The sequence below is a fragment of the Hyla sarda genome, unplaced genomic scaffold (genome assembly GCF_029499605.1).
Source record: "Hyla sarda isolate aHylSar1 unplaced genomic scaffold, aHylSar1.hap1 scaffold_1539, whole genome shotgun sequence".
NCBI classification, from domain to species: domain Eukaryota; kingdom Metazoa; phylum Chordata; class Amphibia; order Anura; family Hylidae; genus Hyla; species Hyla sarda.
The window spans coordinates 1-18907 of NW_026608175.1; the positions used below are offsets into that span (position 1 = coordinate 1).

An 18907-nucleotide genomic window follows, 5' to 3' on the forward strand; every position below is an offset into this window, starting at 1 on the left:
CAGCAAGGCCCACAGGGCTGGCTAGCTGGCTAGCCAGCAAGCAGGTAGCAATGAAAGTAGGAATCTTTCTTTTTAACCCTGTAAGGGGGTGGTGCACTGTACCCGAAGATACTGCCATATCGGGTCAATGCATAGGGCGACGGAAGCAAGCTTCGAAATCGGCCCCCGTTCTCAAAAATCCATTTAATATATGGTCCCCAGATAGGGGACGTATCAGATATTAAACTGATAAGAACAGATACTACACTTGATCTTAGCCAAAAGGCCGAGAAGCGATAACCGTGAAAGGGGCGGGCCCAACAAGGTCCCCTTCATGGGCACTATCACTGCTTGCTGTCAGGGAGGCTGCCAGACAATTTTCCATGCACACTCTGGGCTGGGGGGCAGTCAACCACCAGTACACACAGCAGAACCTAAACCCATACCATTATTGCTAAGCAGCAAGACAGGGGCCCATTGCACTCCCACGGGGCCTTTTTAAATGCAATCCATAACCCGGATTTGCCAGGAACCCTTCTTACTCCTCCTACTTGCATGTGACACTGGGCTTAGGATCTGCATAGGAAACACACACACAAGCACACACCTACCTTTGTTGCCTGCAGATGCCTCCTTGGCTGTCCCCAAACGGTATCAAACCAACACCCACGGGAAGCTGTAAGCATAGAGGACATGCCTGCACCCCATTGGACTTACCTGTGTGGGTTAAATCCGGGTTATTTGACAACCTATGGCGGTGATGGTTCTGCTCAGGCAGAGCAGTGCTGATGCTCCTCATAAAGCTGTCGCTGCTGTGAAGGTTCTAGGTGACATCACAAATCCCTATGGTTACATACACAACAAAGCTGGGTTGTTGTTGTTTACACTCTGCAAGGCCTGTGGAAGTGAGTGACATCATAGCACTGTAGTTCTGAGGGTTCTAGATGGATGCAACAATCTCCTGTTGCTTCTATGAAGGCCATAATAGACGACATCACCAAACAGCTCCATAGTCACATACACAGCAAAGGAGAGATGTTGTTTACACCTAGTGATGTCAGTGGTATTGAGTGACATCACAGCACAGTGCTAAGGCTCCTGGGCCTGGACACAGCAGCGGCTGCAATATCTCAACGGAGAATACGTTTATATATATGTGTGTGTGTGCGCGTATATATATATATATATATATATATATATATATATATATATATTTCTCCGCCGAAATCACTTTTAAACCCATTTCCACCTTTTTTTCCCTTCTCTTCCTCTTACTTTTTTTTCACGTTTTTTTACGTTTTTCTCCTTTTCGCCTCTTTTCTGGGCGTATTATTCTTCTTTTTCTTCTTTTTTTTCGTCTAATGCATACCCCATCAGTGCAGCAATGCTTATTCAATACCGCCAGCAGATGGAGACACTGGGGGATAATTTTCTAAGGATTTATACTGATTTTTCCTGTCTGAATTTGTCGCACAGAAAGTTGCAGGCCAAATATGTGTGACATTTCTGCGACTTTAGCTTCTAGAGCATTTTTACAACATTATACATAGGTGCTGAATACATAAAAAGCGACTGTTCAGCGACAGACAAGTCGCATCGGCTGAAAGTAGGCCAGAATGTCAGTCCATGTTGGAGCAGGTTTAGATACAGTCTAAAGTATAGATCTCAAAGTCTGTGCACAGAATTTAGCAAGGGCCTCGCACCTTCTGATGCATCAGGTAGGTGCACAATAGCATAGCCTAACCCTCTGTACTTTGGTCTATATTGATGCGGGACATAGACAGCCAGCTGATGACCAATCCATTAGTGCAATGGATGGCTGGAAGCATTTGTCTTTGCCTTTGCAATACCACAGAAGCAATGCATGGTCAATGTACAGCAATGACACACCTGTGTGAACAGCCAGGAGACCCCCCCCCCCCCCCCATGTTATGTTACATAGTTACATAGTTAGTACGGTCGAAAAAAGACATATGTCCATCAAGTTCAACCAGGGAATTAAGGGGTAGGGGTGTGGCGCGATATTGGGGAAGGGATGAGATTTTATATTTCTTCATAAGCATTAATCTTATTTTGTCAATTAGGAACATTCAGCACCCACCCGCTATCAAGGCAGCTGCCTATCATGTCATGCCCTACCTGCACAGGTGTGCTGGCTACTCAAATGATCCAATTAAGGAGGCCATTTAGTCAGCAGCAGCAGAAGTCCTGTGCCTGGACGCTCCAACAGCGGCCAGACACAAGCAGAAGCAGCAGAAGCAGCAGCAGCAGCACCACCTTTTGTTTTTTGGCTGCAGCAGCAAGGCCCACAGGGCTGGCTAGCTGGCTAGCCAGCAAGCAGGTAGCAATGAAAGTAGGAATCTTTCTTTTTAACCCTGTAAGGGGGTGGTGCACTGTACCCGAAGATACTGCCATATCGGGTCAATGCATAGGGCGACGGAAGCAAGCTTCGAAATCGGCCCCCGTTCTCAAAAATCCATTTAATATATGGTCCCCAGATAGGGGACGTATCAGATATTAAACTGATAAGAACAGATACTACACTTGATCTTAGCCAAAAGGCCGAGAAGCGATAACCGTGAAAGGGGCGGGCCCAACAAGGTCCCCTTCATGGGCACTATCACTGCTTGCTGTCAGGGAGGCTGCCAGACAATTTTCCATGCACACTCTGGGCTGGGGGGCAGTCAACCACCAGTACACACAGCAGAACCTAAACCCATACCATTATTGCTAAGCAGCAAGACAGGGGCCCATTGCACTCCCACGGGGCCTTTTTAAATGCAATCCATAACCCGGATTTGCCAGGAACCCTTCTTACTCCTCCTACTTGCATGTGACACTGGGCTTAGGATCTGCATAGGAAACACACACACAAGCACACACCTACCTTTGTTGCCTGCAGATGCCTCCTTGGCTGTCCCCAAACGGTATCAAACCAACACCCACGGGAAGCTGTAAGCATAGAGGACATGCCTGCACCCCATTGGACTTACCTGTGTGGGTTAAATCCGGGTTATTTGACAACCTATGGCGGTGATGGTTCTGCTCAGGCAGAGCAGTGCTGATGCTCCTCATAAAGCTGTCGCTGCTGTGAAGGTTCTAGGTGACATCACAAATCCCTATGGTTACATACACAACAAAGCTGGGTTGTTGTTGTTGTTTACACTCTGCAAGGCCTGTGGAAGTGAGTGACATCATAGCACTGTAGTTCTGAGGGTTCTAGATGGATGCAACAATCTCCTGTTGCTTCTATGAAGGCCATAATAGACGACATCACCAAACAGCTCCATAGTCACATACACAGCAAAGGAGAGATGTTGTTTACACCTAGTGATGTCAGTGGTATTGAGTGACATCACAGCACAGTGCTAAGGCTCCTGGGCCTGGACACAGCAGCGGCTGCAATATCTCAACGGAGAATACGTTTATATATATGTGTGTGTGTGCGCGTATATATATATATATATATATATATATATATATATATATATATATTTCTCCGCCGAAATCACTTTTAAACCCATTTCCACCTTTTTTTCCCTTCTCTTCCTCTTACTTTTTTTTCACGTTTTTTTACGTTTTTCTCCTTTTCGCCTCTTTTCTGGGCGTATTATTCTTCTTTTTCTTCTTTTTTTTCGTCTAATGCATACCCCATCAGTGCAGCAATGCTTATTCAATACCGCCAGCAGATGGAGACACTGGGGGATAATTTTCTAAGGATTTATACTGATTTTTCCTGTCTGAATTTGTCGCACAGAAAGTTGCAGGCCAAATATGTGTGACATTTCTGCGACTTTAGCTTCTAGAGCATTTTTACAACATTATACATAGGTGCTGAATACATAAAAAGCGACTGTTCAGCGACAGACAAGTCGCATCGGCTGAAAGTAGGCCAGAATGTCAGTCCATGTTGGAGCAGGTTTAGATACAGTCTAAAGTATAGATCTCAAAGTCTGTGCACAGAATTTAGCAAGGGCCTCGCACCTTCTGATGCATCAGGTAGGTGCACAATAGCATAGCCTAACCCTCTGTACTTTGGTCTATATTGATGCGGGACATAGACAGCCAGCTGATGACCAATCCATTAGTGCAATGGATGGCTGGAAGCATTTGTCTTTGCCTTTGCAATACCACAGAAGCAATGCATGGTCAATGTACAGCAATGACACACCTGTGTGAACAGCCAGGAGACCCCCCCCCCCCCCCCCCCCATGTTATGTTACATAGTTACATAGTTAGTACGGTCGAAAAAAGACATATGTCCATCAAGTTCAACCAGGGAATTAAGGGGTAGGGGTGTGGCGCGATATTGGGGAAGGGATGAGATTTTATATTTCTTCATAAGCATTAATCTTATTTTGTCAATTAGGAACATTCAGCACCCACCCGCTATCAAGACAGCTGCCTATCATGTCATGCCCTACCTGCACAGGTGTGCTGGCTACTCAAATGATCCAATTAAGGAGGCCATTTAGTCAGCAGCAGCAGAAGTCCTGTGCCTGGACGCTCCAACAGCGGCCAGACACAAGCAGAAGCAGCAGAAGCAGCAGCAGCAGCACCACCTTTTGTTTTTTGGCTGCAGCAGCAAGGCCCACAGGGCTGGCTAGCTGGCTAGCCAGCAAGCAGGTAGCAATGAAAGTAGGAATCTTTCTTTTTAACCCTGTAAGGGGGTGGTGCACTGTACCCGAAGATACTGCCATATCGGGTCAATGCATAGGGCGACGGAAGCAAGCTTCGAAATCGGCCCCCGTTCTCAAAAATCCATTTAATATATGGTCCCCAGATAGGGGACGTATCAGATATTAAACTGATAAGAACAGATACTACACTTGATCTTAGCCAAAAGGCCGAGAAGCGATAACCGTGAAAGGGGCGGGCCCAACAAGGTCCCCTTCATGGGCACTATCACTGCTTGCTGTCAGGGAGGCTGCCAGACAATTTTCCATGCACACTCTGGGCTGGGGGGCAGTCAACCACCAGTACACACAGCAGAACCTAAACCCATACCATTATTGCTAAGCAGCAAGACAGGGGCCCATTGCACTCCCACGGGGCCTTTTTAAATGCAATCCATAACCCGGATTTGCCAGGAACCCTTCTTACTCCTCCTACTTGCATGTGACACTGGGCTTAGGATCTGCATAGGAAACACACACACAAGCACACACCTACCTTTGTTGCCTGCAGATGCCTCCTTGGCTGTCCCCAAACGGTATCAAACCAACACCCACGGGAAGCTGTAAGCATAGAGGACATGCCTGCACCCCATTGGACTTACCTGTGTGGGTTAAATCCGGGTTATTTGACAACCTATGGCGGTGATGGTTCTGCTCAGGCAGAGCAGTGCTGATGCTCCTCATAAAGCTGTCGCTGCTGTGAAGGTTCTAGGTGACATCACAAATCCCTATGGTTACATACACAACAAAGCTGGGTTGTTGTTGTTTACACTCTGCAAGGCCTGTGGAAGTGAGTGACATCATAGCACTGTAGTTCTGAGGGTTCTAGATGGATGCAACAATCTCCTGTTGCTTCTATGAAGGCCATAATAGACGACATCACCAAACAGCTCCATAGTCACATACACAGCAAAGGAGAGATGTTGTTTACACCTAGTGATGTCAGTGGTATTGAGTGACATCACAGCACAGTGCTAAGGCTCCTGGGCCTGGACACAGCAGCGGCTGCAATATCTCAACGGAGAATACGTTTATATATATGTGTGTGTGTGCGCGTATATATATATATATATATATATATATATATATATATATATATTTCTCCGCCAAAATCACTTTTAAACCCATTTCCACCTTTTTTTCCCTTCTCTTCCTCTTACTTTTTTTTCACGTTTTTTTACGTTTTTCTCCTTTTCGCCTCTTTTCTGGGCGTATTATTCTTCTTTTTCTTCTTTTTTTTCGTCTAATGCATACCCCATCAGTGCAGCAATGCTTATTCAATACCGCCAGCAGATGGAGACACTGGGGGATAATTTTCTAAGGATTTATACTGATTTTTCCTGTCTGAATTTGTCGCACAGAAAGTTGCAGGCCAAATATGTGTGACATTTCTGCGACTTTAGCTTCTAGAGCATTTTTACAACATTATACATAGGTGCTGAATACATAAAAAGCGACTGTTCAGCGACAGACAAGTCGCATCGGCTGAAAGTAGGCCAGAATGTCAGTCCATGTTGGAGCAGGTTTAGATACAGTCTAAAGTATAGATCTCAAAGTCTGTGCACAGAATTTAGCAAGGGCCTCGCACCTTCTGATGCATCAGGTAGGTGCACAATAGCATAGCCTAACCCTCTGTACTTTGGTCTATATTGATGCGGGACATAGACAGCCAGCTGATGACCAATCCATTAGTGCAATGGATGGCTGGAAGCATTTGTCTTTGCCTTTGCAATACCACAGAAGCAATGCATGGTCAATGTACAGCAATGACACACCTGTGTGAACAGCCAGGAGACCCCCCCCCCCCCCCCCATGTTATGTTACATAGTTACATAGTTAGTACGGTCGAAAAAAGACATATGTCCATCAAGTTCAACCAGGGAATTAAGGGGTAGGGGTGTGGCGCGATATTGGGGAAGGGATGAGATTTTATATTTCTTCATAAGCATTAATCTTATTTTGTCAATTAGGAACATTCAGCACCCACCCGCTATCAAGGCAGCTGCCTATCATGTCATGCCCTACCTGCACAGGTGTGCTGGCTACTCAAATGATCCAATTAAGGAGGCCATTTAGTCAGCAGCAGCAGAAGTCCTGTGCCTGGACGCTCCAACAGCGGCCAGACACAAGCAGAAGCAGCAGAAGCAGCAGCAGCAGCACCACCTTTTGTTTTTTGGCTGCAGCAGCAAGGCCCACAGGGCTGGCTAGCTGGCTAGCCAGCAAGCAGGTAGCAATGAAAGTAGGAATCTTTCTTTTTAACCCTGTAAGGGGGTGGTGCACTGTACCCGAAGATACTGCCATATCGGGTCAATGCATAGGGCGACGGAAGCAAGCTTCGAAATCGGCCCCCGTTCTCAAAAATCCATTTAATATATGGTCCCCAGATAGGGGACGTATCAGATATTAAACTGATAAGAACAGATACTACACTTGATCTTAGCCAAAAGGCCGAGAAGCGATAACCGTGAAAGGGGCGGGCCCAACAAGGTCCCCTTCATGGGCACTATCACTGCTTGCTGTCAGGGAGGCTGCCAGACAATTTTCCATGCACACTCTGGGCTGGGGGGCAGTCAACCACCAGTACACACAGCAGAACCTAAACCCATACCATTATTGCTAAGCAGCAAGACAGGGGCCCATTGCACTCCCACGGGGCCTTTTTAAATGCAATCCATAACCCGGATTTGCCAGGAACCCTTCTTACTCCTCCTACTTGCATGTGACACTGGGCTTAGGATCTGCATAGGAAACACACACACAAGCACACACCTACCTTTGTTGCCTGCAGATGCCTCCTTGGCTGTCCCCAAACGGTATCAAACCAACACCCACGGGAAGCTGTAAGCATAGAGGACATGCCTGCACCCCATTGGACTTACCTGTGTGGGTTAAATCCGGGTTATTTGACAACCTATGGCGGTGATGGTTCTGCTCAGGCAGAGCAGTGCTGATGCTCCTCATAAAGCTGTCGCTGCTGTGAAGGTTCTAGGTGACATCACAAATCCCTATGGTTACATACACAACAAAGCTGGGTTGTTGTTGTTTACACTCTGCAAGGCCTGTGGAAGTGAGTGACATCATAGCACTGTAGTTCTGAGGGTTCTAGATGGATGCAACAATCTCCTGTTGCTTCTATGAAGGCCATAATAGACGACATCACCAAACAGCTCCATAGTCACATACACAGCAAAGGAGAGATGTTGTTTACACCTAGTGATGTCAGTGGTATTGAGTGACATCACAGCACAGTGCTAAGGCTCCTGGGCCTGGACACAGCAGCGGCTGCAATATCTCAACGGAGAATACGTTTATATATATGTGTGTGTGTGCGCGTATATATATATATATATATATATATATATATATATATATATTTCTCCGCCAAAATCACTTTTAAACCCATTTCCACCTTTTTTTCCCTTCTCTTCCTCTTACTTTTTTTTCACGTTTTTTTACGTTTTTCTCCTTTTCGCCTCTTTTCTGGGCGTATTATTCTTCTTTTTCTTCTTTTTTTTCGTCTAATGCATACCCCATCAGTGCAGCAATGCTTATTCAATACCGCCAGCAGATGGAGACACTGGGGGATAATTTTCTAAGGATTTATACTGATTTTTCCTGTCTGAATTTGTCGCACAGAAAGTTGCAGGCCAAATATGTGTGACATTTCTGCGACTTTAGCTTCTAGAGCATTTTTACAACATTATACATAGGTGCTGAATACATAAAAAGCGACTGTTCAGCGACAGACAAGTCGCATCGGCTGAAAGTAGGCCAGAATGTCAGTCCATGTTGGAGCAGGTTTAGATACAGTCTAAAGTATAGATCTCAAAGTCTGTGCACAGAATTTAGCAAGGGCCTCGCACCTTCTGATGCATCAGGTAGGTGCACAATAGCATAGCCTAACCCTCTGTACTTTGGTCTATATTGATGCGGGACATAGACAGCCAGCTGATGACCAATCCATTAGTGCAATGGATGGCTGGAAGCATTTGTCTTTGCCTTTGCAATACCACAGAAGCAATGCATGGTCAATGTACAGCAATGACACACCTGTGTGAACAGCCAGGAGACCCCCCCCCCCCCCCCCCATGTTATGTTACATAGTTACATAGTTAGTACGGTCGAAAAAAGACATATGTCCATCAAGTTCAACCAGGGAATTAAGGGGTAGGGGTGTGGCGCGATATTGGGGAAGGGATGAGATTTTATATTTCTTCATAAGCATTAATCTTATTTTGTCAATTAGGAACATTCAGCACCCACCCGCTATCAAGGCAGCTGCCTATCATGTCATGCCCTACCTGCACAGGTGTGCTGGCTACTCAAATGATCCAATTAAGGAGGCCATTTAGTCAGCAGCAGCAGAAGTCCTGTGCCTGGACGCTCCAACAGCGGCCAGACACAAGCAGAAGCAGCAGAAGCAGCAGCAGCAGCACCACCTTTTGTTTTTTGGCTGCAGCAGCAAGGCCCACAGGGCTGGCTAGCTGGCTAGCCAGCAAGCAGGTAGCAATGAAAGTAGGAATCTTTCTTTTTAACCCTGTAAGGGGGTGGTGCACTGTACCCGAAGATACTGCCATATCGGGTCAATGCATAGGGCGACGGAAGCAAGCTTCGAAATCGGCCCCCGTTCTCAAAAATCCATTTAATATATGGTCCCCAGATAGGGGACGTATCAGATATTAAACTGATAAGAACAGATACTACACTTGATCTTAGCCAAAAGGCCGAGAAGCGATAACCGTGAAAGGGGCGGGCCCAACAAGGTCCCCTTCATGGGCACTATCACTGCTTGCTGTCAGGGAGGCTGCCAGACAATTTTCCATGCACACTCTGGGCTGGGGGGCAGTCAACCACCAGTACACACAGCAGAACCTAAACCCATACCATTATTGCTAAGCAGCAAGACAGGGGCCCATTGCACTCCCACGGGGCCTTTTTAAATGCAATCCATAACCCGGATTTGCCAGGAACCCTTCTTACTCCTCCTACTTGCATGTGACACTGGGCTTAGGATCTGCATAGGAAACACACACACAAGCACACACCTACCTTTGTTGCCTGCAGATGCCTCCTTGGCTGTCCCCAAACGGTATCAAACCAACACCCACGGGAAGCTGTAAGCATAGAGGACATGCCTGCACCCCATTGGACTTACCTGTGTGGGTTAAATCCGGGTTATTTGACAACCTATGGCGGTGATGGTTCTGCTCAGGCAGAGCAGTGCTGATGCTCCTCATAAAGCTGTCGCTGCTGTGAAGGTTCTAGGTGACATCACAAATCCCTATGGTTACATACACAACAAAGCTGGGTTGTTGTTGTTTACACTCTGCAAGGCCTGTGGAAGTGAGTGACATCATAGCACTGTAGTTCTGAGGGTTCTAGATGGATGCAACAATCTCCTGTTGCTTCTATGAAGGCCATAATAGACGACATCACCAAACAGCTCCATAGTCACATACACAGCAAAGGAGAGATGTTGTTTACACCTAGTGATGTCAGTGGTATTGAGTGACATCACAGCACAGTGCTAAGGCTCCTGGGCCTGGACACAGCAGCGGCTGCAATATCTCAACGGAGAATACGTTTATATATATGTGTGTGTGTGCGCGTATATATATATATATATATATATATATATATATATATATTTCTCCGCCAAAATCACTTTTAAACCCATTTCCACCTTTTTTTCCCTTCTCTTCCTCTTACTTTTTTTTCACGTTTTTTTACGTTTTTCTCCTTTTCGCCTCTTTTCTGGGCGTATTATTCTTCTTTTTCTTCTTTTTTTTCGTCTAATGCATACCCCATCAGTGCAGCAATGCTTATTCAATACCGCCAGCAGATGGAGACACTGGGGGATAATTTTCTAAGGATTTATACTGATTTTTCCTGTCTGAATTTGTCGCACAGAAAGTTGCAGGCCAAATATGTGTGACATTTCTGCGACTTTAGCTTCTAGAGCATTTTTACAACATTATACATAGGTGCTGAATACATAAAAAGCGACTGTTCAGCGACAGACAAGTCGCATCGGCTGAAAGTAGGCCAGAATGTCAGTCCATGTTGGAGCAGGTTTAGATACAGTCTAAAGTATAGATCTCAAAGTCTGTGCACAGAATTTAGCAAGGGCCTCGCACCTTCTGATGCATCAGGTAGGTGCACAATAGCATAGCCTAACCCTCTGTACTTTGGTCTATATTGATGCGGGACATAGACAGCCAGCTGATGACCAATCCATTAGTGCAATGGATGGCTGGAAGCATTTGTCTTTGCCTTTGCAATACCACAGAAGCAATGCATGGTCAATGTACAGCAATGACACACCTGTGTGAACAGCCAGGAGACCCCCCCCCCCCCCCCCCATGTTATGTTACATAGTTACATAGTTAGTACGGTCGAAAAAAGACATATGTCCATCAAGTTCAACCAGGGAATTAAGGGGTAGGGGTGTGGCGCGATATTGGGGAAGGGATGAGATTTTATATTTCTTCATAAGCATTAATCTTATTTTGTCAATTAGGAACATTCAGCACCCACCTGCTATCAAGGCAGCTGCCTATCATGTCATGCCCTACCTGCACAGGTGTGCTGGCTACTCAAATGATCCAATTAAGGAGGCCATTTAGTCAGCAGCAGCAGAAGTCCTGTGCCTGGACGCTCCAACAGCGGCCAGACACAAGCAGAAGCAGCAGAAGCAGCAGCAGCAGCACCACCTTTTGTTTTTTGGCTGCAGCAGCAAGGCCCACAGGGCTGGCTAGCTGGCTAGCCAGCAAGCAGGTAGCAATGAAAGTAGGAATCTTTCTTTTTAACCCTGTAAGGGGGTGGTGCACTGTACCCGAAGATACTGCCATATCGGGTCAATGCATAGGGCGACGGAAGCAAGCTTCGAAATCGGCCCCCGTTCTCAAAAATCCATTTAATATATGGTCCCCAGATAGGGGACGTATCAGATATTAAACTGATAAGAACAGATACTACACTTGATCTTAGCCAAAAGGCCGAGAAGCGATAACCGTGAAAGGGGCGGGCCCAACAAGGTCCCCTTCATGGGCACTATCACTGCTTGCTGTCAGGGAGGCTGCCAGACAATTTTCCATGCACACTCTGGGCTGGGGGGCAGTCAACCACCAGTACACACAGCAGAACCTAAACCCATACCATTATTGCTAAGCAGCAAGACAGGGGCCCATTGCACTCCCACGGGGCCTTTTTAAATGCAATCCATAACCCGGATTTGCCAGGAACCCTTCTTACTCCTCCTACTTGCATGTGACACTGGGCTTAGGATCTGCATAGGAAACACACACACAAGCACACACCTACCTTTGTTGCCTGCAGATGCCTCCTTGGCTGTCCCCAAACGGTATCAAACCAACACCCACGGGAAGCTGTAAGCATAGAGGACATGCCTGCACCCCATTGGACTTACCTGTGTGGGTTAAATCCGGGTTATTTGACAACCTATGGCGGTGATGGTTCTGCTCAGGCAGAGCAGTGCTGATGCTCCTCATAAAGCTGTCGCTGCTGTGAAGGTTCTAGGTGACATCACAAATCCCTATGGTTACATACACAACAAAGCTGGGTTGTTGTTGTTTACACTCTGCAAGGCCTGTGGAAGTGAGTGACATCATAGCACTGTAGTTCTGAGGGTTCTAGATGGATGCAACAATCTCCTGTTGCTTCTATGAAGGCCATAATAGACGACATCACCAAACAGCTCCATAGTCACATACACAGCAAAGGAGAGATGTTGTTTACACCTAGTGATGTCAGTGGTATTGAGTGACATCACAGCACAGTGCTAAGGCTCCTGGGCCTGGACACAGCAGCGGCTGCAATATCTCAACGGAGAATACGTTTATATATATGTGTGTGTGTGCGCGTATATATATATATATATATATATATATATATATATATTTCTCCGCCGAAATCACTTTTAACCCCTTCCCGCTATTGGACGTATGCATACGTCCAGGCGAATTACACGTTCGCGCAAATGGACGTATGCATACGTCCAAGCGATCTCCTGCTCTGCCGCGGGCAGCGCAGGAGATCGCGGGTGGGACTCAGCTGTCAATCACAGCCGGAGTCCCACCGCAGCTGCCGGGGCCGCGATCGCGCCGGTCCCGGCAGCATTAACCCCATAGATGCCGTGATCAGTCTGATCACGGCATCTATGGTGTTTGCAGGGGGAGCGCTCTCCCCCTGCCCATCAATCGCGGCGCCGCGATAAAATAAGGGGGATCGGGGGTGTCCAAGACACCCTCGATCCCCCTTGAAGAGATAGGAGTGAGGTGGCAGGGTTGCCACCCCTCCTATCCCTGCTATTGATCGGCGGAGCGGCCGACCAATAGCAGACTGGGGGCGGGGGGGTTAAAGTTCGGTTCCCCGCGCTATGCCCGCCCATCGGTGTCCGGGCACAGCGGGGGGAACCGTGTAGTAGCGGCGGCGGCGGCGGTCACTTACCCGGCGGCGGCTGTGATCACGGCGGCGGTGGAGGTAAGTATGACGCCGCGTGTGCAGAGTCTGTTGCCTAGCAACATCTGCAGGGCGACAGTTTAGAGAGTGGTCTCTAAACTGTCGCCCTCCAGATGTTGCAAAACTACAACTCCCACCATGCCTTGACAGCTGTTTGCTGTGTTGGCATGCTGGGAGTTGTAGTTTTGCAAGATTTAGAGGGGTTCAGGCTAGAGATCACTGACAGTGGTCTCTAAACTGTAGCCCTCCAGATATTACAAAACTACAACTCCCAGCATGCTCAGACAGCAGTTTGCTGTCTTAGCATGCTGAGATTTGTAGTTTTGCAACATCTGGAGGGCCACAGTTTAGAGACCACTGTCAGTGATCTCCAGCCTGAACCCCTCTAAATCTTGCAAAACTACAACTCCCAGCATTCAGGAACAGCAAATGGCTGTCTCGGCATGCTGGGAGTTGTACTTGCGTGCATCCAGCTGTTGCATAACTACATCTCCCAGCATTCTCTTTGGCAATCAGTACATGCTGAGAGTTGTAGTTCTGCAACAGCTGGAGGCACACTGGTTGGGAAATACCGAGTTAGGTAATAGGTTCTATTACCCAACTCAGTATTTTCCAGTGTGCCTCCAGCTGTTGCAAAACTACAACTCCCAGCATGCACGTTCTGTCAGTGCATGCTGGGAGTTGTAGTTTTGCCCCCCCCCCCCCTCCCATGTGAATGTACAGGTTACATTCACACTGGCGGCGGATTACAGTGAATTCCCTGCTTCAGGTTTGAGCTGCAGCAGCCGCAGCTCAAACTCCTAGCGGGAGACTCAGTGTAATCCGCCGTCAGTGTGAATGTAACCTAAAAACACTACACTACACTAACATAAAATAAAGAGTAAAACACTACATATACACACGTACACTGCCCCCCCCCCCACCACCACCCCTTCCCCCCCAATAAAAATGAAAAACGTATCCTACAGCAGTGTTTCCAAAACGGAACCTCCAGCTGTTGCAAAACAAAAACTCCCAGCATTTCCGGACAGCCATTGACTGTCCAAGCATGCTGGGAGTTTAGCAACAGCTGGAGGCACCCTGTTTGGGAATCACTGACTTAGAATACCCCTATGTCCACCCCTATGCAAATCCCTAATTTGGGCCTCAAATGCACATGGCGCTCTCACTTTGGAGCCCTGGCGTATTTCAAGGCAACAGTTTAGGGCCACATATGGGGTATCGCCGTACTCGGGAGAAATTGCCTAACAAATTTTGGGGGGCTTTTTCTCCTTTTACCCCTTATGAAAAGGTAAAGTTGGGGTCTACACCAGCATGTTAGTGTAAAAAAAAAAACATTTTTGTACACTAACATACTGGTGTTGCCCCATACTTTAAAATTTCACAAGCGGTAAAAGAAAAAAAGCCCCCAAAGTTTGTAACGCATTTTCTCCTGAGGACGGAGATACCCCATATGTGGGCGCAAAGTGTTCTGGGGACGCACAACAAGGCTCAGAAGGGAGAGTGCACCATGTAAATTTGAGGTCTAAATTGGTGATTTGCACAGGGGTGGCTGATTTTACAGTGGTTCTGACATAAGTGCAAAACAATAAATACCCACATGTGACCCCATTTTGGAAACTACACCCCTCACGGAATGTAACAAGGGGTACAGTGAGCATTTACACCCCACAGGTGTCTGACAGATCTTTGAAACAGGGGTCTGTGAAAATGAAAAATAAAATTTTTAATTTACACAGCCCACTGTTCCAAAGATACGTCAAATGCCAGTGGGGTGTAAATTCTCCCTGCACCCCTTATTACCTTCCGTGAGGGGTGTAGTTTTAAAAATGGGGTCACATGTGGGGGGTCCACTGTTCTGGCACCACGGGGGGCTTTGGAAATGCACATGGCCAAATTCTCTCTCCAAAAGCTCAATGATGCTCCTTCTCTTCTGAGCATTGTAGTTCGCCCCCAGTGCACTTCACGTCCACTTATTGGGTATTTCCATACTCAGAAGAGATGGGGTTACAAATTTTGGGGGGTATTTTCTGCTATTATCCCTTGTAAAAATGTAAAATTTGGGGGAAAACAAGCATTTTAGTGTAAAAAAAAAATATTTTTTTTTACATATGCAAAAGTCGTGAAACACCTGTGGGGTATTAAGGTTCACTTTACCCCTTGTTACGTTCCCCAAGGGGTCTAGTTTCCAAAATGGTATGCCATGTGTTTTTTTTTTCTGTCCTGGCACCATAGGTGCTTCCTAAATGCGGCATGCCCCCAGAGCAAAATTTGCTTCCAAAAAGCCAAATGTGACTCCTTCTCTTCTGAGACCTGTAGTGCGCCAGCAGAGCACTTTTCATCCCCATATTGGGTGTCTTCTGAATCGGGAGAAATTGGGCTTCAAATGTTGGGGGGTATTTTCTGCTATTACCTTTTTTAAAAATGTTAAATTTTTGCTAAACCAAGCATTTTTGGTAAAAAAAAAATTATTTTTTTTACATATGCAAAAGTCGTGAAACACCTGTGGGGTATTAAGGTTCACTTTATCCCTTGTTACGTTCCTCAAGGAGTCTAGTTTCCAAAATGGTATGCCATGTCGTTTTTTTTTGCTGTCCTGGCACCATAGGGGCTTCCTAAATGCGACATGCCCCCCGAGCAAAATTTGCTCTCAAAAAGCCAAATATGACTCCTTCTCTTCTGAGCATTGTAGTTCGCCCGTAATGCACTTCAGGTCAACTTATGGGGTACCTCCATACTCAGAAGAGATGGGGTTACAAATTTTGGGGGGTATTTTCTGCTATTAACCCTTGCAAAAATGTGAAATTTGGGGGGAAACACACATTTTAGTGAAATTTTTTTTTTTTTTTTTTACATATGCAAAAGTCATGAAACACCTGTGGGGTATTAAGGCTCACTTAATTCCTTTTTACGTTCCTCAAGGGGTCTAGTTTCCAAAATGGTATGCCATGTTTTTTTTATTTGCTGTTTTGGCACCATAGGGGCTTCCTAAATGCAACATGCCCCCAAAAAACCATTTCAGAAAAACGTACTCTCCAAAATCCCCTTGTCGCTCCTTCGCTTCTGAGCCCTCTACTGCGCCCGCCGAACAATTTACATAGACATATGAGGTATGTGCTTACTCGAGAGAAATTGGGCTACAAATTCAAGTATAAATTTTATCCTTTTACCCCTTGTAAAAATTCAAAAATTGGGTCTACAAGAACATGCAAGTGTAAAAAATGAAGATTTTGAATTTTCTCCTTCACTTTGCTGCTTTTACCGTGAAACACCTAAAGGGTTAAAACACTTACTGAATGTCATTTTGAATACTTTGGGGGGTGCAGTTTTTGTAATGGGGTCATTTATGGGGTATTTCTAATATGAAGACCCTTCAAATCCACTTCAAACCTGAACTGGTCCATGAAAAATAGCGAGTTTGAAAATTTTGTGAAAAATTGTAAAATTGCTGCTGAACTTTGAAGCCCTCTGGTGTCTTCCAAAAGTAAAAACATGTCAATTTTATGATTAAAATATAAAGTAGACATATTGTATATGTGAATCCAAAAAAAATAATATTTGGAATATCAATTTTCCTTACAAACAGATAGCTTCAAAGTTAGAAAAATGCAAAATTTTCAATTTTTTCATCAAATTTTGGGATTTTTCACCAAGAAAGGATGCAAGTTACCACAAAAATTTACCACTATGTTAAAGTAGAATATGTCACGAAAAAACAATCTCGGAATCAGATTGATAAGTAAAAGCATTCCAGAGTTATTAATGTTTAAAGTGACAGTGGTCAGATGTGCAAAAAAGGGCTGCGTCCTAGAGGTGAAAATGGGCTGTGTCCTTAAGGGGTTAAACCCATTTCCACCTTTTTTTCCCTTCTCTTCCTCTTACTTTTTTTTCACGTTTTTTTACGTTTTTCTCCTTTTCGCCTCTTTTCTGGGCGTATTATTCTTCTTTTTCTTCTTTTTTTTCGTCTAATGCATACCCCATCAGTGCAGCAATGCTTATTCAATACCGCCAGCAGATGGAGACACTGGGGGATAATTTTCTAAGGATTTATACTGATTTTTCCTGTCTGAATTTGTCGCACAGAAAGTTGCAGGCCAAATATGTGTGACATTTCTGCGACTTTAGCTTCTAGAGCATTTTTACAACATTATACATAGGTGCTGAATACATAAAAAGCGACTGTTCAGCGACAGACAAGTCGCATCGGCTGAAAGTAGGCCAGAATGTCAGTCCATGTTGGAGCAGGTTTAGATACAGTCTAAAGTATAGATCTCAAAGTCTGTGCACAGAATTTAGCAAGGGCCTCGCACCTTCTGATGCATCAGGTAGGTGCACAATAGCATAGCCTAACCCTCTGTACTTTGGTCTATAATGATGCGGGACATAGACAGCCAGCTGATGACCAATCCATTAGTGCAATGGATGGCTGGAAGCATTTGTCTTTGCCTTTGCAATACCACAGAAGCAATGCATGGTCAATGTACAGCAATGACACACCTGTGTGAACAGCCAGGAGACCCCCCCCCCCCCCCATGTTATGTTACATAGTTACATAGTTAGTACGGTCGAAAAAAGACATATGTCCATCAAGTTCAACCAGGGAATTAAGGGGTAGGGGTGTGGCGCGATATTGGGGAAGGGATGAGATTTTATATTTCTTCATAAGCATTAATCTTATTTTGTCAATTAGGAACATTCAGCACCCACCCGCTATCAAGGCAGCTGCCTATCATGTCATGCCCTACCTGCACAGGTGTGCTGGCTACTCAAATGATCCAATTAAGGAGGCCATTTAGTCAGCAGCAGCAAAAGTCCTGTGCCTGGACGCTCCAACAGCGGCCAGACACAAGCAGAAGCAGCAGAAGCAGCAGCAGCAGCACCACCTTTTGTTTTTTGGCTGCAGCAGCAAGGCCCACAGGGCTGGCTAGCTGGCTAGCCAGCAAGCAGGTAGCAATGAAAGTAGGAATCTTTCTTTTTAACCCTGTAAGGGGGTGGTGCACTGTACCCGAAGATACTGCCATATCGGGTCAATGCATAGGGCGACGGAAGCAAGCTTCGAAATCGGCCCCCGTTCTCAAAAATCCATTTAATATATGGTCCCCAGATAGGGGACGTATCAGATATTAAACTGATAAGAACAGATACTACACTTGATCTTAGCCAAAAGGCCGAGAAGCGATAACCGTGAAAGGGGCGGGCCCAACAAGGTCCCCTTCATGGGCACTATCACTGCTTGCTGTCAGGGAGGCTGCCAGACAATTTTCCATGCACACTCTGGGCTGGGGGGCAGTCAACCACCAGTACACACAGCAGAACCTAAACCCATACCATTATTGCTAAGCAGCAAGACAGGGGCCCATTGCACTCCCACGGGGCCTTTTTAAATGCAATCCATAACCCGGATTTGCCAGGAACCCTTCTTACTCCTCCTACTTGCATGTGACACTGGGCTTAGGATCTGCATAGGAAACACACACACAAGCACACACCTACCTTTGTTGCCTGCAGATGCCTCCTTGGCTGTCCCCAAACGGTATCAAACCAACACCCACGGGAAGCTGTAAGCATAGAGGACATGCCTGCACCCCATTGGACTTACCTGTGTGGGTTAAATCCGGGTTATTTGACAACCTATGGCGGTGATGGTTCTGCTCAGGCAGAGCAGTGCTGATGCTCCTCATAAAGCTGTCGCTGCTGTGAAGGTTCTAGGTGACATCACAAATCCCTATGGTTACATACACAACAAAGCTGGGTTGTTGTTGTTTACACTC

At 46.0% G+C, this 18907-nt stretch overlaps 7 non-coding genes across 7 annotated transcripts; all 7 read right to left on the reverse strand.

Moving 5' to 3' along the window:
• Positions 1–86: 86 nt before the first annotated feature.
• On the reverse strand, positions 87–277 carry LOC130309752 (U2 spliceosomal RNA). The gene has a single exon (XR_008858384.1). It is a non-coding gene; the product is annotated as a U2 spliceosomal RNA (small nuclear RNA).
• A 2085-nt stretch (positions 278–2362) lies between these two features.
• On the reverse strand, positions 2363–2553 carry LOC130309763 (U2 spliceosomal RNA). Its single transcript, XR_008858395.1, has one exon. It is a non-coding gene; the product is annotated as a U2 spliceosomal RNA (small nuclear RNA).
• A 2094-nt stretch (positions 2554–4647) lies between these two features.
• Positions 4648–4838, reverse strand: LOC130309775 (U2 spliceosomal RNA). Its single transcript, XR_008858406.1, has one exon. It is a non-coding gene; the product is annotated as a U2 spliceosomal RNA (small nuclear RNA).
• Positions 4839–6924: 2086 nt separating this feature from the next.
• On the reverse strand, positions 6925–7115 carry LOC130309786 (U2 spliceosomal RNA). Its single transcript, XR_008858414.1, has one exon. It is a non-coding gene; the product is annotated as a U2 spliceosomal RNA (small nuclear RNA).
• A 2085-nt stretch (positions 7116–9200) lies between these two features.
• LOC130309787 (U2 spliceosomal RNA) lies at positions 9201–9391 on the reverse strand. Its single transcript, XR_008858415.1, has one exon. It is a non-coding gene; the product is annotated as a U2 spliceosomal RNA (small nuclear RNA).
• Positions 9392–11474: 2083 nt separating this feature from the next.
• Positions 11475–11665, reverse strand: LOC130309753 (U2 spliceosomal RNA). The gene has a single exon (XR_008858385.1). It is a non-coding gene; the product is annotated as a U2 spliceosomal RNA (small nuclear RNA).
• A 6460-nt stretch (positions 11666–18125) lies between these two features.
• On the reverse strand, positions 18126–18316 carry LOC130309754 (U2 spliceosomal RNA). Its single transcript, XR_008858386.1, has one exon. It is a non-coding gene; the product is annotated as a U2 spliceosomal RNA (small nuclear RNA).
• Positions 18317–18907: the final 591 nt, after the last annotated feature.